Source organism: Gossypium hirsutum, chromosome D08, assembly GCF_007990345.1.
Source record: "Gossypium hirsutum isolate 1008001.06 chromosome D08, Gossypium_hirsutum_v2.1, whole genome shotgun sequence".
NCBI classification, from domain to species: domain Eukaryota; kingdom Viridiplantae; phylum Streptophyta; class Magnoliopsida; order Malvales; family Malvaceae; genus Gossypium; species Gossypium hirsutum.
This window is the reverse complement of record NC_053444.1, coordinates 20,899,834-20,921,467: the sequence shown is the minus strand read 5'-3', so window position 1 is coordinate 20,921,467 and position 21,634 is coordinate 20,899,834.

Below are 21,634 nucleotides of genomic sequence, written 5' to 3'. Positions count from 1 at the left end.
CCCATTAGCTTGTGGATGGTATGTTATGGTTAGTCGGTGTCTCACGGTATATTTGGCTAAGGTTGTTTCGAACTGCTTGTTACAAAAGTGAGATCCCTCATCACATACCAAAGCACGGGGTGTTCCAAATCTAGAGAAGATGTTTTTTCTTAAGAATTTGAAAACTGATTTTGTATCATTTGTAGGTAGTGTTATCGCTTTAACCCATTTGGAAACGTAGTCAACAACTAACAAGATATACTGATTTCCAAAAGAACTTGGGAAGGGTCTCGTAAAATCAATCCCCAAACTTCAAATACCTCCACTTCAAGGGTCCCCGTTTGTGGCAGTTCATCTTTTTTTTTTGATATACTTCCAGTCCTTTAACATCTATCACATCCCTATACAAAGTCATAAGTATTCATTGTTGGCCAATAGATCCCGATTGCAATATCTCTTAAGCAGTTATTTTTCTGTAACATTTCCACCACAGGGTGAAGTATGGCATCCTTGTAAGATGTTGTTTATTTCTTCTTCAGCCACACATCTTCATACTATTGATCTGTGCATTACTGAAACACATACGGATCTTCCCAAATATAATTTTTTTGACTTATGCATTATTCTCTTCTTTTTTTGCCAAGATGCTTTTATTGAAAAAATGCTTTGAAAATGTAATTCAAATAATCTGTATACCATGGTGCCTTGTTATTTCTACCCCTACCTGATGTATGTCTACCTAGAATAATTTCTTATCAATAAAGGTTTCTTTAATTTTTTTCAAAAAATTTCTCTTCCATTTTATTTATTCATACTGCTAAAGAGATAATGAAAATTTTGGAGGATTTGCTCGAAGGCTAAGTCGTATTGGCTCAACAATTCCCTATTACAAATTTGATAAACTCTCAACAGAAACCTGACACTCCAATCAAAGAACATATGCTTAAGCTTATAGGATTCTTTGCAAAAGGGGAAGACAATGAGGCTGAATTGGACGTGAACACTCAAATTGAAATAATGTTTAAATCCTTCACCAAGGAGTTCACTAGCTTTTGGGATGCTTACAGCTAGGGGAACAAGACATTTTCCTTGACTCAACTCATGAAGGAATTACAATCCTATGAGTTGATTTTGAATGGTGGTAAGCTAGTTCAGGAGAAACTTGAGGCAAACTTAGCTGTGGGCTCATTATCCTCTAAGGGGATACAAAAAGCTAAGGGAAATAATAAGTTGAATAAGATTTTGGTTTCACCTTGTGTGTAGAGGAAGAAGACTAAGAAGTCAAAGGATCCTAAAAAGATCAAATGTTCTTCTACGACATGAAAGGGCACTTCAGATCAAATTGAAAAAAGTATTTGGGTTATCTTACAAAAAATGAAAAATAAATAGAACTCTTTGTGGTTGAAGCTTGCTTAGTGGAGGAATCAATTGACAACTAGGTTATTGATTCTGGAGCCACAAATGTGTGTGTTTCTTTACAGAGGTTTAACGAAATAAGAAGTCTGTGTGATAGGAGTCTTTCATTACGAACCGGAGATGGGAGTTATGTTTCAGTTGAAGCAGTGGGAGAAGTTATTTTACTTTTTGATAATTTTAAGAATATTGTTTTAAAGGATGTGTTTTATGTACCCCATTTTAAGAGGAATTTAATTTTTGTAGCATGTTTATTTAATAGCAGTTATTTCATGACCTTCAATAAAGGGATTGTTATTCACATAAATCTTTCTTCTGATCTGTAATGGATGGAAAACAATTCCTATTTTATCAAACCAAAAAAGTACTCGATGCTTCAAGCTGAAATGGTAAATAAGAAGCTTAAAATTTCTCACGATAACAAGGGTACCTATGATCCTTAAGACTTGGTCATATTAACCAAGAAAAAATCACTAAACTCGTGAAAGATGGTCCATAAGTATACTTATAAACACAACTGCTTTCTTTAATAAAATTTTCAACTTTAGGAGTTAGTTTCTTTGTGCAAGATTTTTTTCTTGTGATTTTTAAAAGTAGTTTTCTCTTGGATTTTCTTCAAAGAGTCATGGGAATTCATTATTCATCCTTCAAATTTCCCATGAATTATTTCTTGGAGGGTTGATTAAAGTCATTAATTGAGTTTGTTGGGGTTTATATCTCAAAGGGTTCAATTGGACACTTATCCAACATATGCTTCGATTTACTCATTCCATCTTCCATTTTCTTATTCTATCATTTCATTATTTAGTTTTTATTTTGAATATTAATTCTTTACTATTAAATTTCTTATCTTAGTTATTTTATTTTTTTTCTTGTTTTCCTAAATCTATTTGATTTTTTCTTTTCAAGTCAGATTCAAATCCTTTTTTCTTGAGTTGAACAACTTGAATACGATCTTGATCCATTTCCTTTTATTATCAGATCTAAAGTTAAGAAAAGTGTGAATGTGAGAATTTTCAATTAAGGAAATTTGAATATGTGAATTTTGATTAAGTGAAAGAAAAGTGTTAAAAGAAGACTGTTATGATTTGTGTTGTACAAAATTGCACATGGACTTGAGACATTGATAATGAGGTTTGAAGGGAATATAAATAGAAAATAAAGATAGAGATATTATCTGGAGTAATTTGTAACTCCTTTATACATGACCGGATCGTTGGGTCTAGGTGACGAATGTCACGATTGACCGTATTACTTAACAACTTTTCTAACTTGATTTAATTTAAAATCAAACAATGTCAGTTCTAATCCATATTCACCATATGAATTTCATCTAATCCCTTATCTAACAACATGTTTCAAAATTTGAACCTCAAATAAATTTACTATTATACAAGTACTAAGGCGCATACAATCATTTTGCCTTATTGAGCATGAACAAATATTTATAGTGACTGGAAACATAAGATTTTGATAATATTTTACATATACGAGCCCCGAGGCGTAGCTTCTAAGGGTGCCCCTCAATATGCATAATTCAACTACAATGTCATTCGCATGGGCTTGGCGGTGTTTGGCTTGGTCCTTCCACACAATCCTCGTGTCACTCCTTGGCCCTACATTCAAGGTAAGTCACTCATAAGTTCAAATGAACTTAGTGAGATCCTGTATCATAATCGTCTTCCTTCGATGCTTGAAAATTCTTCATAAACATATCATTGACGGCTATATCAGAGCGAATTTCAACATAATCGTCTTCCTTCAACAACCCCTCTTTTTGAGACCTGTCTCGTCAAGCTTAAACTCAAACATCTATTCTATCTTGCTGGTTCGACTCATCCAAAGATAGCCAGGTAAATAAGTACACAGATCTTCAACTAATTTTAGCGGACTTGCCGATGTTTGGTTAAAATGACAGATTCTTAGCCTAGTTCCTTCATTCTGCGTCAAAACCCTATTCTGCTTACTGTATTATCCTGTCATTCGCTTCCTTATAACTTAGCTTGTGCGTATACTAGCTTTTTAGAAGGAAACACATTTACTTTCATTCTTCGTATATGGCCACCAAATATAAGATTCGACAGATATTTAAGCACTACTCTTTCCTTACAAAATTACACCTGTAAGATAATCGCAACTTGATTCCCTTCTCTTCATGATATCCCAAACATATATTTCCTTAATCAGGTAATCTTAATGGACTTCCCAATATGTAACCTCCACAACTCGACCTAGACGTTAAGCATGAATTCGGAAGATTACATTAGACACCGAAATGACCTAGTAGAGTTATCAGAGTTTACAAAACAATCATATTAAACATTTGTTTATTATAGTGGAGAACTTAGTCAATTTTCAGAAAAAAGTATGCAAGTTATCAAAAATCATTTTATATTAATTGCTCTATGTAATGGTGATCGTTTTTCAAAAAACTTAGTTAACCTTCCATTTATTTATTACCCTCAATTTTAATGTAAAAAAAACTAGTAGCAGAAAAGTCACATTCAACTTAGTTTTAATTTAATAGAAATAAGATTTTATGCATAGTTATTTAAAAATAAAATTTCAACATCCTAGAAGTAATTTAAGTGTCATGCACGCTATTTAAACCCAAATCCTAAGTCCTATGTCACAAAATCAAAATTAAAGCAATTGCAATCACTGAATAATAAAATTTTCGTAAAAGAAATCTAAAATATTTTTATAAAAGCAAAGCCAAGCCGAGACTCTCTGGATGTTGTGTCTACATCCTAACCTGGTGGGTTATCTGGTGAGCTATGAAGACTAGTGTCAGTTCCATCACAAGGAAATCAATGCATCTGATTAAGCAAGTAGAAACACGTCACATAATATAATTCACAATAGCAATTTCAGAATATCAATTTTTCATATCATCTCAACAATATGTTGTCGTGACCATCGACACCGCCCCGTGGGGAAGCAGAAAAATTATTTCAGTGATCCACTGGCATGGATCCATGTACATGGAACGGAACCAATTAAAATAGGGTTGAAGATATACTTTCTTAACTAAAAAAATGATGAAAGGATATTGCTGATTTGATGTTGATTCCAATAAAACGTCCTAGCCTCTACATAGTCGAATAGAAAAACTGTTTGAACAATTTCATAGAGAATTCAAATATGGCTGCTAAACCTTGTTTTTTTTGTGTTTACTTGGATATCTTTTTTTTATTTTATTTTTAATATCATATATCAAAAAGAAAAACGAGATTATTATACTACTATTAGAGAAACAAATGGAAAGTCATTAAAAGAATTATATTCTTTCCAAAAGAATATCACTTTCCTTGTCCTTTTATATTTTGACTGAAATTATTATAACTATTTATATTAATAATTTTGGTAAAATATATATAATTAATATTTTGTATGAATCAAATTCATATATTAATTTTATCTGTGTTCTCTATTTGTATACAAAAAGTTTGTACATATAATGTATTTAATATTTCACTATCAAATTAAATTAATTCAACAATTAATTTAATTCATGTGACAGCTAAATACAATACCAAATGTATTTGGATTATGTTTATTTCAACTATAGGGTGTGACCCTGTAGGCTCTTGCAATGTTGGTAGTAATATTAGAATGTTTCTAACATTACAAGTAATAAGTGGTTTCTAGCAATGCATTATTGCTACCCAAGTTACAAAAAGTCGTGATTCGACATAACCTTTCTATGATAATCTTTTCATGTATTATATCCTTTTATCCTTAATATCTAGATTGGACACAAGTCATGAGATAGTCACACTTGTATAGTCCAATATCGTATTTCTTGATTTTCTAAGCAGACTACAATAAACAAATAAGTGTGATATCTCATATCAACTTATTCGAGCATGGTCATGCATTTTTAGTCTTACTCTAAGAGGCCTAAGATATTGCTCCCATTATGTAGGAGGGATAAATCCTATCTTTATCAACCATATCCCTCTACATGGATTGTGGTATATCCAACATCAGCCTTTATAGCACAACCTGCTATGGTATACGTTTGACTATATCAAAATATACGGCTCACGATGTTAGGATAAGGATGATCTTAATTTGAGGATCATATACATAGTTATCACTATAAGTAATATTTGTGACTATTACATAATAATCCAAGAAGCATACTCATGGCAGGTCAATCCAGTATGTTGTTCACTAACACATACTCATGTATTGATTTTGACATCTCTATGTCGATGACAACACTTTGTCATCAATCACCTACACTTTAGTCTCAATGCATTATCATTGTCCATGTCCACAATAATACTTGACTAAGGATCTTTTTAAGAATAATCATATTATTGTTAGGACTTTACTGTTAACTAGTTTATTTATACACATAAAAAGAAATTGAAATAAAAATGGCAATGGCAATGGCAATGACTTATATTAACAAAAAGGTAAAACGAGTATGTGATTACAATCATCTCATGATTGGTCTTTTGGCATACTCTAACATATGTATATATTTATACCATCTTAGAAATCTCAAAATTGTATGCTCATGTTGTATGAATCAATACAATTTGATTTAATAGAAAAGGTCTTACCCCACCACTATGTTGGGAAATGTACCCATATTGTATTAAACATGTAATTGTTTTCTATGTTTTCGAACGATGAATAAATAAATAAAGTTAATTTCACATTTCACTATTATGTCTTTTGTATTCATGTCTTTCATATTTTGCATCCATAGCGAAATTGTGACAAGCAAATATTAGCTCATTGATTGTCTCAGTTCAAACAGATGATAAGTGACACTGTAAGAATGTTTACATTACGTTCAATAGATAATCTAAACGAGTCTATAATCCCATAAAAGAATAAAAGTGAGAATTTGATTCAAATACTTAAAAGGATTATTAAGTCATCTACAATTCCAATTAAGGAGATGACTCGTCTTGTGTCACATCCCAAATTTGGCGAATCCAATAAGCATGCGAGTAGATATGAATGTTATCTATTTAGGTGCACTATTTTAGTATTGTCCACCATTTTTCAGAAATTTGGCAAGTTAAAATCTGGTGCTTAATATATCTACTCATGTAATATCTAAAGATTTTATCTCGGGGTGTTTTCTAATTGAAGAAAGGGTATGCCAATTGAAGATTACGCATCAGACTTTTGACTGTGCATGAAGTGCTTAACCAATAAATAAGAAGGTTGTGGGGGATTAAATCGTCTTTAAGAGCACGCCTTATGAGAGTTACCGCCAAAGGTATGGTATGTTTGGTTTGCTCGAACACTGTGCAAGTGTGTCCTCAAGTGGGATTGGTTAAAAGTCAACTAAATGGACTTGACTAGTCAAATCTAATCTAGATTTCCTTTTTATGTTTTTCTCGGTTTTAGTAAGGCATTTAAAGGACAATTTCTGTAAACATTTGAGATAGTTTTTCTTTTGTTTTATGTTCTGGTTCTTTTTAAACCTAAATATTCTTTTCTTCTTTATTAATCCGGAAGCTAAGGTTTTTGGGTTAAACAATGGGTGTTTCAACCTCTTGGCAAGTCTAATAGCTTTGCATGTTATGATTTGGAAAGAGTAAGGATGTTAAAAGACATAAATAGAGTAGGGAGTGAATAGAAGGCCTTGCATGAGGGTTGTATATAATTTATATATTGGTAAATTATCCGTAAATTGGGTTTAAATGGAAAATCCATGTCCTTCAAAGATGTTGTTGCTATTGGTTCGGGAAGGACGATTAGATTAGGGACTCCAAGCTACAATAAAGGTCTGTCTCAAGTGAGTCTCTAGTCTCAACCCAGTTATGTCATTCTAAATAGAATCTTTATATGACTGATGTTCTTGTAATGATGCATGTCTCCTAAGGTAACGGAACGTATGTGTGTGAGCCTCGTGAAGCATCTGCATGAGTGAAATTGTAGGATGTGTGGTATGTATTAGTGTAAGTGTTTTCTAGGAAATAATTAGATGTTTGTACATGAAGCGTATACTGTGTTGAATGAACATGATGATGTAATCATGCAAGGATATATGATTCTGTTATAAGTATGAGTGAAGTCTTCATGAATGGGTACTTATGCTATATGTATGATGTGTGGTTGAGAATGTTGGAGAAATAGAGGTTCGGTAGAATGTCAATTTATGACGTGGTAGATGTAATTATGGATGTGATGCCTCCGGTATGGTAACTATAATGCTAACTGGACTGGCAGATCATGACATAAAGATATATGTAAGACCAGGTGGTAGAAACCCATGTCATTATATGACAATATTCATGGTCTAGCCTCTTGTGAGATGTAAACCAAACTAGCTGAACACGACATGAAGATATGTGTAAGACTACGTCAGAGAAGCCCCATGCCATCCACAGAGATGGTCCGCCGGGACAGTAAACATGAAATTCTTTGTAAAGTCTATGTGGCATATTCTATATTGCCCTTGAGGCAAAATCTAATTAACCGCCTTTGTAGTGAGATCTAGTAAGCTTTGAGACTTTTCCACCAGCTAACTCTATGGCAGAAATCGGGGTAAGTTTGAAGATACCCTGTTTGGATAGCCTTATGGCGAAATTTGAATTTTTCCTAAGGGTATTTCCTGAAAGAGTCCTTTGTAGTGTTTCCAAAAAGCGAATCTGCCATAGTAGCTCATCAGTATAGAGAACTTGGCGTATTCGTAATATTTGGTGGTTTAAGTTGTCCGCCAAACCTGGGCATTCTCATGATATGTAACATGGTTGCCTGGGATTCCGTGGGTTGACTTAGAATATCTCATCCATCAAAATAAGGTGTGCTCTGGGTTGATTTTAAGATATAATATAACTGGTATTCTGATAGCTGCTAAATTCAATATAAGAATCCACCAAAGGTAGGATCCATATAAAGTTCGTCTTAAAAGAACAATTAGTATAAGTATCTACCAAGAACTACACCATCTTGGGTGAGAATCCGCCGAAGGTAGATTTGGTATAAATATCCTTTTGAGGAATGCATACGTTTTTTGAAGAGAAAATAAGCAACGCATTGAGTGGTGAAATCTGTAATCTGCTTAATGAGTGAATTGTGCATGTGGTGGCCAAGTATGGAAGTTGACATATATGTAAGAGCCCTGTATTAGAAAAGTATTCACTAAAGACTGAAATGAAATCCAGAATCTTAGAGTTGAGGAATTCTGTAACACCCCTCACCCGGTCTGACCACCGAACCCAAGTTTCAAGATGCTACAACAATTAACGGAACGTTCACACAAAAATCATAACTTTGGATTCAATTTAAATCATCAAGTTGTTCTAAATACATGCATAATAGAAGTTATGAACCAAATAAAGGCTAAATCGAGTATACAATCATAGTTGATTAGATCCGAGCACCATTAAGGACCAATATAAAGATTTTCAAAACTTAGAACTAGGTACCAATACAAAATAAACAATACCGATATTTTGTCAAAGGTATTGATACCAAAAATTAGTATCGATACTATTTTGGTATTCTGCCACTTTCAAAACAATGTTCATTTGGTCAAGTATCAATACTTGGGTCCCTAGTATCGATACTTTTACCCAGATGGTCAAAATCACAAGTTTGAAAACATTTTCATGCTCAAAATCAAGACACTATTCACTAAACAACTCAAATATCAATAGATCTACATAATATCATTCAAATCCATTTCCAATAATCCCAATCCAAGGATACTCAATAAACAACTAACAACTTTGTATCATACACCAAGTCGTTCCATTTCTATACAACGTATTCTTACTCACATACACATACCTTTCACATACAAGTCATTTTCCAATCATTTTAACTTCAAGTGTACTACATTTGGTACTCAAATAACATTCTCATCATTTATACTATAATTCACCATCACATATCAATACTCATCCTTCCCATAATGACCTATAATGCATTCAATAACCAAAGTAAATAAATCCCAAAACTTAACTAATTCATGACAGTTCATAACATAAACTCATTTCTAAGCATACAACCAATATGCCCTTATAGGCACCATCACAAATATTAGACACAAGCAATTATAATCCATACTTAATCCATGATTAAATTCATAATATACATAGTCCATATGCATGTCACATTCCAAACATTACCATAGACCAAACATTATTTTATTAAGTTAACATATAGAGCTATATGTTTATAAGCAAAATCAACCTAAACCAAAACATATATATATGTGTCAATACACAAGCTTGCCCTTCTCATTTGCAAATACCATTCAACCTTGACTTAAGTGACTATATGCACATGTTCACATTTATCCAAGCTCAACAATGCCAAAACCCAAACACATTAATTGCATTAAAACATTTGTCCATTCTATATGCAAAACATATATTCATTCAAAACTCAAACCACAATCAAGAACCAAAGTACCAAAATTCAAAATTAAATAAAAACGAATCACCTATATACATGCTACAAAACCAAGTTTTAAGTGATAGAAAGACTACTAAATCAATATCGGGATAGTGTGAGCTTCTTGACGATCTGCCTGACATGTTCCACAATTTGACACTACAAGGAAAAAGGAAACTAGGGAGTAAACATTACAATTTCTTAGTAAGTTCATAGGTATTAAAACCAAATAACTTACCTTAGGTTATAATTATACACTACATGCTACTTAGCTTGGTAAAGTTTTCCTATCATGGCAAATCACTTATCAAAAAGGTGATTTCAACCATTAGAGGGCATTTCGGGTCAATATTGGATGCTATGTCACAATATGGGAGATTCAATGTTGCAACATAAAGAGCAGAATAGAAAAAGTGAAAAACTGACTTCAATGTCATGACACAAGCTGAAGGTGTCGCGACATACCCCTAAAGATGGCTACATAGGAACATGCTAATTGCTACATCGCAACACAGGTCCTAGTGTGTCGTGACATTGTCTCTATGACGGGAATAAAACACAGAGTATGGGTGTTTTGGTCTGCACAATAAAACTTTAAGCTCGAGAACATCAACTTCCTTAGGGCTAAGGATGACGGCTACCTAAAGGCTATAATAGACCTCTCTGACACACATTATGGACAGTATTCCATTAGCTTAGATTTTCTCTTTAGGTTTAAGAATTGCTTTCATTCTTTCTTAGGTTTTATTAGTTTTAGTTATTTACTTTCTTCAAGAGATCTAATTGTAGAGAAAATTTTAGTTATTTACTTTCTTCAAGAGATCTAATTGTAGAGAAAATTAACTTCTATGGATTTGTGTTTATTATCAATATCAATCAAGATTTTCTTAAACTCTCTATTTCAATCCATTCCTTATGATGAATTCTTCCATTTATTCTATGTTGTTTATGAAAGCCATGAGGAACTAATCCTTCTATAAGGGATTAGAGAGTGGAAGCATGATCCTTTAATTATTTTGGAGGGTAATTCAATGAATCAACTATTTGGGAAAGGGAGAAAGTAAAACAAACCCTAGGTCTGACAACCTCGGGAAGTCATCAAGGTGGGAATTAACTCAAAATTGGTATTGTTCTTTCGTGAACACCTTAACGCCAAACCAGTTTAGACTGTGAGGTCAAAAGATAAATAGTTCTTGCTGACTAGTTATATTAGAGGAAGATCGGAAGATCCCACTAGAGTAGCAACTAGTTGATTGACGAAAAATCTGAAAAGACAGTTGGTATAGATTGCTGAAGCTAGTTAATCACCCATCTTCAAATTTGATTCACTCTATTTTTCTCTATCTCTTGCAATTTTATTTTTTATGTTATTTTATTTCCTTAGTTTAATAAACCCTAAAATTATCTCTTATCTCTTATTTCCTCGGAGTACTCACCTACTTCATTGTAAAATCTATATTACAACTCGACTTGTATAATTGTGGATACCGCCTCATAATTCTTCATTCTATTGCAGTATTCACACTCTGGACATTAGTTCATCTGGTATAACCAAAGCAAATTGGCATCCAGTGCCTCATCGAATCATGGTCGAAGTAACCTTGAAATCTTCCTATCTTATGGCATGCCAACTATATCCGACATTACTCGAACAGTTAATAGGGTATTCATTTCATATTTCATTGTCAACCAATACCTCAATTCACATTTATTATCATAATGAGTACATTTATCCAACATACGGAAATAATAAATTATCTTAATATAAGCTTAATTTCACATTATAGCATTATATTATACTTTCACATATATTCAGTTTAGTCCTTATCACTATCAACCAGTCTAAATCAAATCAATTCAGCTCATTTGATCACATCATCACATAATATATTCTATTTTAGTTCAATTTAAGGTTAATTCCATGATTATTTCAATTTGCAATTCATCATATTCAATTTAGTCTTCTCACTTACCTTTTTGTACTGAATTGTAAATAATTAAAAATTCAATTAAATATAATTACAATTTTAATTCTAAATTAATAAAAATTTAGTAAAAATATACCGTATGAACTTACCTGGTCAAGACAACAAACAAATAACTCTCTAAGGACTAATCGGTAAATTTTGTCGTTTCCCCGACTATCTTCAATTTGATTCAATTTTCGATCTATTCAATTAGTCAATTCAATTTATCAACTCCAACCCTCTTATTTCATCCAATTATAAACATGTATAAACCCAATTTCATTATTCGATTGCCCCTAAAGTTTTTCATTTTATTCAATTTAGTCCTTATAATCGAACTTATTATATCTTCCAAATTTAAACTTCAAATTTTAAACCCACTTCAATTATGTCCATATAAAGCCTCCTAGTTATCATAATTTACAAAAAAATCCTACCACTTTCAATATAATCACAATTTAGTTCCTAACTCAAAACTAACAAAATTTACTTAACAAATTGATTCTATTTCGTTTCTATGCTCCAAAAGCTACCATAAACATTCAAAAACTTCAATTAATATCAATGGAAACTTTAGAAATCTTTAAAAATTTTAAAAAAAATAGGCTTAGCTAAACCTAGTTGCAACGATTTCAAAAATATAAAAATTATGAGAAACTGGATTCAAAAGGACTTACATGCAAAGAAAAAAGGTTCGCTAGCATTTCAATCCCTAATCATGGAGGTACGACATGAAGAAAAATAAGAAGAATGAAAATGATTTTTGATGGCTTTCTTTTTTTTCTTTTTCTTTTACTTTATAAAACATGTTTTATTATTAATATAATTAAATATTATTTTAACTTAATTTATTTGTCACGTAAAGGAGCCACCAACTGTCCACCGTCAATCAATATGGTTGAATTACCACATAAGTCCATGGACATTTACTAATTAATCCTTTTAATTAATAAAAATCAATATTGATTAACTTTATAGTTTTTATGATTTAGTCTTTTTTCCTTAATTAACTATCAAATCATCAAAGTTTCCCGACCAAACTTTAATCTAGTTATATTATAGCTCTATAAATATTCAATAACAATATTTACGAGTTCGGTCTATGAAAATGAGGTCTCGATACCTCATTTTCCAAAACCACTTGACTTTCAAAATGTACTACTTGTATCTTGACTAATTGACCAATTAATAAAATCTATTAAATCACGATTCACTATCATACTGTATTTAACTCATAAGTATTAATTAAATATATTTATGGACTCTCTAGTTAGAATTGTGGTCCCGAAACCATTATTTTCGACACCACTAAAAAATGAGTTGTTACAAATTCAACAATAAACGTTTAAAGGTAACCTAGATTAGAATTCACTAAATTCATTTGAACTTACAAGAATATGTTTGTGATGTAGGTTATGATTAAACAATTTATACGCCAGGAGGGACCAAGCCAGGAATGCACTAAGGAAGCAGTTCGATTAGTGATATTATGCATACAGATGACATTATAGAAATATGGAAAATTGTATCTTACGCCATGTATGAGTCTGTCTTTAGCAAGGTTTTAAGTTGTAATGCCTTGTACACAACATTTAAAGTTTTGTAGTATTTAACTAGCACTCCATTTAAATAGATGTGAAGAAGTTATTTTAATTAGGTTATGCTAGTTTTAAATCTTTTTGTTAAGTGTTAAGTCTTGTAGCACCTAGTATCCGGATCCGGTAATTCGGGTCGGGTATAGGGTGTTACATCTTAGCTATAACAATAGCTAACTCCACGGGTAGAGATAGATGTATTCATTGGAAGAATGATACATTAGATTGAACCAAGATGGATTAATTAGAAATTCATTTGTGAATTAATTCACTTGTGACATTAATGGTGTGATTTACCTAAATGTTGAGTTACTCACTGACCATGCATATGTAACTCATGTACTTTGATATAAGTGGAGGCTTATGCTCTAAAAATGATTGAGTTCATAGCCAGTATGTTGAGTACATAGCTTGTGTCTGGCATGGCTTTCCTAACACCAATGGAATCCATAGCTCAATTAAAGAGTTAATGATATCTTATCATTGCCATTGTGTGGATTGATAAATATGGAACGTAGCCACGGGTTACTTTTTCTCGAACAAGCAATTTATTACAGCCATTTTTTGTTAGTGATCATATTAATCATTAAGAAGACACAATGGTGACAATGAGATAAACTAGGATTGTATTGAGTGAAAGCATTTAACTCAAAGGAATCAAGCGTATCATATAAGGGTAACACACATATTACGGGGTCATTAGACAAAGAAGTTGGATGAAATGCTTTTGTAAAGAGTATACAATTATGAGTTTTCAATCATGGTACATCTTGTGGACTGACTCCATGATTAAGTAAATTGTGAATTATCGATACGATGCTTCTAAACATATTTGCAATTACTTGAGCCTAATTGTATATGTCCGGTTGGTCCCTCCACTAGCTCAACAAAAGTTAGTCAAACTTCATTTGAATCAGAAGAAAATTGTATGACTTTGAAAATAATTTATTTAAGTCACTTTTTCCTTTGCTGAATTAAATTAGGTGGTCATGAGTATTGTTCAACTAGAGATCTTGATTAAAGAACTTTCTAGAAAAATTAATTTTGGAAAGATCTTAGAGATTTTTGGGAAAATTAATTTTGTTCAAGTAAAATTAAATTAATCAAATTAATTAATATTAGTATTATATTTTTGGAAATTAATTTTCAAGTCAGACAATTGTTCAAATTGGTAATTGAACTTGAAAGTTAGACCTAAGATCGAAAATAGGGCCCGACAACCCAAAATTGAGATAAAGACCCAAAAACTTGTGGAATTGAGCCTGGTATGTGAAACGGGACCGACGATCCAAACAGTGCTTGGACCGAACCAGTTAGGCCGTCCTTGGCCCAAATTGAACCAACTTGAGGTGCGGCATTTTGGTGGTCGACGGGTGGTCCTTCGGCGGTTGAGCAGTGGAGGAATCATGCTCCTACTGGGACTTTACCGGATAATTTGATTTCAAATTAACTATTCCAAAAATAATATTATTTTAATAAAATTAATATTTAATTTAATTTAATACTTACCCTAATAGTATTTTATTAATTTATATTAAATTTAATATTTATCTTGTAGATAAATATTTTAAAATTTTAATAGATTTAATATTAAACTGATTAAGTTTAATAATAGTTGGAACTCTCTAAACTATTCCTATATAAAGAAAGCAGTTGGTCATTATTTTTAACACACTTGAATTCAAGAGAAAATTGTAGAGAAAAATTTCTCTAAAGAAATTATTTTATAAGATTTCTAGATATATTTTTCTTATTTACAAAGGCCTAAAAGTTTAGAAAAATTGTGAAATTACCACATTGGTAATTTTGTGGAAAGTTTTCTAAATCGAAACAACCCCACACTCGACAGAGGTGAGCTTGATGATAGAGGAGAAGACTACTCGGTCGAAGTGTTCATCCTAAACGAATTGAAAAGATACAATTTTGATTAAGTGTTTTATCACAACCAAGTTCCAATTTGGAAAAAAATTAAAACTCTGATTGTTTTTCTTAAACTTATTTTCCGCTGAGTTTTCCATATCCGTTTTTCTAACAATTGGTATTAGAGTCAAGTTGTACTCTATCTATAAGTATAAACATATAATCAAATTAGATTTCTCTTCTTCTTGGATGATTAAATTACATAGAAAGTGGCATTCTTTAGATTTTATGCATGTTTTGAGTTATATATGGGAATGGATGCATATTATATATTTGTTATTTTTGTCAAGGTTGTGGTTCTTAGAAAATAGACTGTGGACTATCATCTCCATATAGGGCTATTTTCATAAATTCATAGAATTCTTGTGAGTCGAAAATGACCATAGGACTTAAATGTAATTTTTCAAAAAGAGTCAATGACGAGGAGAAGATGGAGCGATGGTGGTGGAAGACCCAAGGAATGCATTGTGGTGAAAAAATGTGAATTTTTTTTCATTTATTTTCTAAAAATAGAACCATGGAAACCTTGAGTGACAATTTTATTTTAATTACCCATCTCCTTATATATATGTTTTATAATTGTTTATAATATTTATATTATATTATATTATATTATAATTTTGATATCTATACGAGATGATCCACAGTTGATTGATTAAAAATAAAAAGTGTGGTAAAGAGAAAATACATGTGTTGTATTGTTCCATTCACTTCTTTAGGTTATTCGATTGTTGTGAGAAGTGTGGAAATGATAAGGTACATGTCTAGGATTGGCTCTTGCAAGGAAAAACATGGTTTTTAAGTGGTCAAATATGACTCGCCTCCCTTTCCTGGGACCTTACCTGGTGCACGGTTCACATTCACTTCTTCGATTTTTCCCTTAAAAGAAAAACTATGGAGAATCAAAAAAAAATTTATGATTGATTGATTCTTGTGAATAAATAAATGTGAATATTATAAAATTGTCATAGCATGTCATGCATATATTGGAAGCATGTCATATATATTAGGTAAGAATGCCAATAAAACTATTATATGATCATTCCTGAAATCTAGGATAAAAACCTTGCATGTTTTTAAAATATTGAGTGGAAGAAGGCCCTTGAGAAAGACCTACGGCCTCCATTGATGGTCCTTAAGTGATAGCATGATAAAGTTCTGAACCGGTTCCTACCTTGGCTGCACCCCAAGGTAAACTTTATCATATAGGTTCAATGGATGACATTTCCTTTTAAGGAGAACTAGTCATGCATGACTTTCAGTGAGATTGTCCCAAGATGTCTCATAAATGAAAGCATTCTCATGATGGGTGTTGAGTCAATGGTGACACACTCAAGATTCTCTCTTATTAAATAGTTTCCTAAGAAACAAAATTTAAGCTAGAGATGATAGCCAAACATTAAATGGTTGTTGGTTCTTGTCGAGTCTTGAGAATTAAGAATCACAAACTAATTGGATGTAGTCCACGTTCTTGCTAGTTAATCATGGAACCCCAAGTCAACATGATTGATGGGTATAAGAATGATCGTAGCAATGGAAAATTATTTTTAAAGGTTTTAATACAAGACGCATACATCATATTGCATTCTTGATATGTTGCTAAAATTAAAAAAATTGCTTAATACAAATATAGTAATTAGTGAATCTTTACTATTTTCCAGTTAAAATATGTTTTATACTCCTCTTATTAGCATTCTTACTAAGAATAAATATAATGGGATTGAGAATGGAAATGAAACTTGCTAATAGTTCTTAGTTGTGAAAAAGGAAAATTTGTCCTTGACGAACCTTGCCCACCTGAAGCTTAGCCCAAAGCAAGAAATCACTGGAGAGATTTTGACTTGATTGCTCGATGTTATATTTTTGCGACCAATGAGTAGTGTGCTGCAAAAGCTACACGAGAATTTTTATACTGCTAAAGAGATCATGAAAATTTTGGAGGATTTGCTCGAAGGCCAAGTCGCATTGGCTCAAGAATCCACTATTACAAATTTGATGAACTCTCAACAGAAACCCGATACTTTGGTCAAAGAACATATGCTTAAGTTTATAAGATTCTTTGCGGAAGGGGAGGACAATAAGATTGAACTAGACATGAACACTCAAATTGAAATAATGTTTAAATTCTTGACCAAGGAGTTCACTAGCTTTATGGATGCTTACAACTAGAGGAACAAAACACTTGCCTTGGATCAACACATGAAAGAATTACAATCTTATGAGTTGATGTTGAATAGTGGTAAGCTAGTTCAGGAGAAACTTAGCTATAGGCTCAGTATGCTCTAAAGGATGCAGAATGCTAAGGGAAAGAAAAAATTGAATAATTCTTTGGTTCCATCTCGTGTGTATAGGAAGAAGACTAAGAAGTCAAAGGATCCTAAAAAGATCAAATGTTTCTTCTACAACATGAAAGGGCACTTCAGATTAAATTGTAAAAAGTATTTGGATTATCTTACCAAAAACGGAAAATGAATTGAACTATTTGTGGTTGAAGCTTGCTTAGTGGAAGAATCAATTGACAACTAGGTTATTGATTCTAGAGCCACTAATCATGTGTGTGTTTCTTTACAGAGGTTTAACAAAATGAGAAGTCTACCTGATTGGAGTCTTTCATTGCAAATCAAGGATGGGAGTTATGTTTCAGCCAATGTAGTGGGAGGAGTTATTTTACATTTTGATAATTTTAGGAATATTGTTTTAAAGGATGTGTTTTATGTACCTCATTTTAAAAGGAATTTAATTTCTACAGCATGTTTATTTAATAACGGTTATTCCGTGACATTCAATAAAGGGATTGCTATTCATATAAATCTTTATTTGATCTGTAATGGATGGAAAACATTTTCTATTTTATCCAACCAAAAAGGTATTCGATGCTTCAAACTGAAATGGTAAATAAGAAGCTTAAAACTTCTCACTCTAATAAGGGTACCTATGATCCTTAAGGCTTGGTCATATTAACCAAGAAAGAATCACTAAACTCGTGAAAGATGATCCATTAAGTATGCTTAAGGAATTTAGTCTTCCACAATATGAATCTTACTTTCTCGAGAAAGTTGTAAAAATACCTGCTAACAATCAACAGCATAGGGGAATCCGTCGTAGTGGGAGAGTTTCTAAGAAACCGGACTTATTCATCCATGATGGTAGTATTTATAATACGAAATTCAATCATAAGGAGGAGGCTACGTAGGACGTTGATTTCATGCTTTAGAAATAGGCCATGGATGCCGAGATGGATTCTACAGAATCCAATACGGTGTAGGAATTTGTAGACTTACCGGTTGGGATTAAACCTATACAGTGTAAGTGGATCTACAAGAAGAAGAGAAATGCAGAAGGAAAAGTGGAAACACATAAAGCTAGACTTGTAGAGAAAGACTACACACAGAATGAAAGCATCGATTTTGATGAGACCTTCTTTCCTGTAACCATGCTCAAGTCTATCTACATACTTTTATCCATTGTCTCTGCTCTCAATTACGAGATCTGGAAAATGGATGTGAAGAAAGCATTCTTGAATAGCTATTTTGATGAGACTATTTACATGGCTCAACCCACTAGCAATGTTGCCAAAGGAAAGGAGCACAAAGTTTCCAAACTATTAACATCCATTTTTGGACTTACGCAGCCATCTCGCTCATGGAATACAAGATTTGATCAAATGATCAAGACTTTTGGGTTTGAGCATAACTCTAATGAACGTTGTGTTTATAAGCGTATAAAGGAAAAAAATATGGTCTTCCTCGTTTTGTATGTTGATGATATTCTACTTATCAGAAATGACGTAGAAGAATTATCATCGGTTAAATTATGGCTATCTCAACAGTTTAGCATGAAAGACTTGGGTGAAGCTAGTTATATTCTTGGAATTTAAATCCTTAGGGATCGAAAGAATAAAACAATAGCTCAATCAAAAGCTTCATACATCGATAAGGTACTAGAACAGTTTGCAATAACTGATACAAAACCAAGCGCTAAGCCAACTGCATCGGGTTTTCATCTTTCTTTGGATGACTGTCCTAAGACAGTGGAAGAAAGAGAGCATACAAGTAAGGTTCCATATGCTTCGGTAGTTGGAAGCCTTATGTATGTTATGCTTTACACACATCCAGATATCTATTTCACTGTAGGAATAGTAGATGTGGTGAAAGTTGCTTCTAAAGATAACCTTACGAATCCATTTGCTAAAACTCTTGTAACTAGGAGTTTTAACAAACACGTCGAGGAAATGTGTACATGTTTTAGTAAATATGTAATTATTTTCTATGCATTTGAATGATGAATAAAAAAAATAAAGTTAATTTCACATGTCACTATTATATCTTTTGTATTTTTGGCTTTCATGTTTTGCATGCATAGTAAAACTGTGACAATCAAATATTAGCTCATTGATTGTCTAAGTTCAAACTGAAGATAAGTGATACTGTAAGAATGTTTACATTGCAAGAAAGAAAACTTACTTCAATGTACAATCTAAAAAAGCTCGTAATCCCATAAAAGAATTAAAGTGTGCATTTGATTTGATTCAAATACTTAGAAGGATTATTATGTCGTCTACAATTCCAATTGGGGGGATGGCTAGTCTTGGCTATTAGAGCAGTTGACTCAGTAGGTAGATACATAGATGTATTCATTTAAAGAATGATACATTAGATTAGACCTAAGATGGATTAATTTTTAATCCGTTTGTGAATTTACTCACCTGTGGGTTCATGGTGTGATTTGCCTAAATCCTAAGTTAGTCACTGACCATGCATCTAAAATTAACACATACTCATGCTAAACACACAACATCTCATAGAAGTATAGAAACTCACCTTGCTTCCTTACTCTTAACAGCTTAGCTTGTCCAAACGCCAGTGCTTCCTTCATCTTGGCGACTAAACATAATAACCATTTCTCGGTTATCTTGAAGGTATTCGAACCTTAAAAATTAGAATCCATAATCATACAGAATTTTTGGGGGCTCTTACTCTACTTATTTTCTTCAATCCACAAGTTCAGAGGGGTGAGGAAACTTACCAGTTCCAAATTTCTCTACTTCCAGACTCCAAATCACACGACGGTTGCAACATACAGAGCTTCCTTCAGCTACCTAACTATTCCCTAATCGACCACTAATGTTCTTGAATATCTTATTAGAGTCCACAAATTTTTATTTCTATACAATCTACTCTCCAACTCTTGTTCAAGTTCAGGTCCTTAGGGGAAACAGGTTTGACAAGTTTGACTCATCCAAAGATAGCCACGTAAATAGGTGCACAAAGCTTCGGCTAATTTTTGCAGACTTACTAATATTTCGCCAAAATGACTGTTTATTACCTTGGTTCCTTCATTTTGCGTCAAAACCCTATTTTACTTATTGTATTACCTTGTCATCCACTTCCTTAGAACTTAGCTTGTGCGTATACTACTCTTTTAGAAAGAAACACATTTACTTTGTTCTTCATATATGGTTACCAAATATAAGATTCGACAAATATTTAAGCACTTCTCTTTCCTTACAAAATTGAACCTGTAAGATAATCCCAACCGGGTTCCCCTCTTCATGATAGCCCAAACAGATATTTTCTTAATCCGATAGTCCTAATGGACTTCCCAGCAGATAATCCCCAAGCGGAATATCTCCTCGCTAAATCATAAGTGGTAGACTTTCCATTATAAGATAGTCCTTAGCAGGCTTTTCCTCGCTAGATAGTCTAAATGGACATCGTCTTCCTTTGTAAATGCTTGGCAGGCATTCCACCTAATATAACCCTTTGTGGATGTTCCACTTAAGATTGTCCTTGGCAGACTTCCTTTTTATAGCAAACTCTTTGCAGACAAATACCTAGAATTAACATTTAGAGAACCATCTCACTTTCTCATAACTCGTGTTGGCTTGTCCATTACCTCTTATGGATACCTAATTACAAATACTTTTGAGAGAAAACCCTCTTCTTCCATATATACTTGTGTACAAAGCGCTTTCACATGCTCCTTTTTCCTTTGCATCTTGGCGGGGCCTCTTATTAGCACACTTGACTGTGTTCCCATACAAGCCATAACTATTACGTTACACTTTCGCCACGCGAATCATACAGTGGTTTTCACTTACTTTACTGTACTAGTGAACTTCAATTCGTCATAAGGCGCACCTATGCACTATTGGATCATGCCATGGATCGCCATGGAATTTTGACTCCTAAGAGTCAGTAAACCTCTTTCAAGGTATCGCTCCATAGAGCTTGTAGACCATTTTCATTGTGTCACTCCGTAGCCCCTATAGACCATTTCCATGGTGTCGCTCCGTAAAGCCTATAGTTAACAATTTTCATGGTGTTGCTTCGTTGAACCTATAGATAATCTCCAACCAATCCTCCTCATATTTCATTTTCA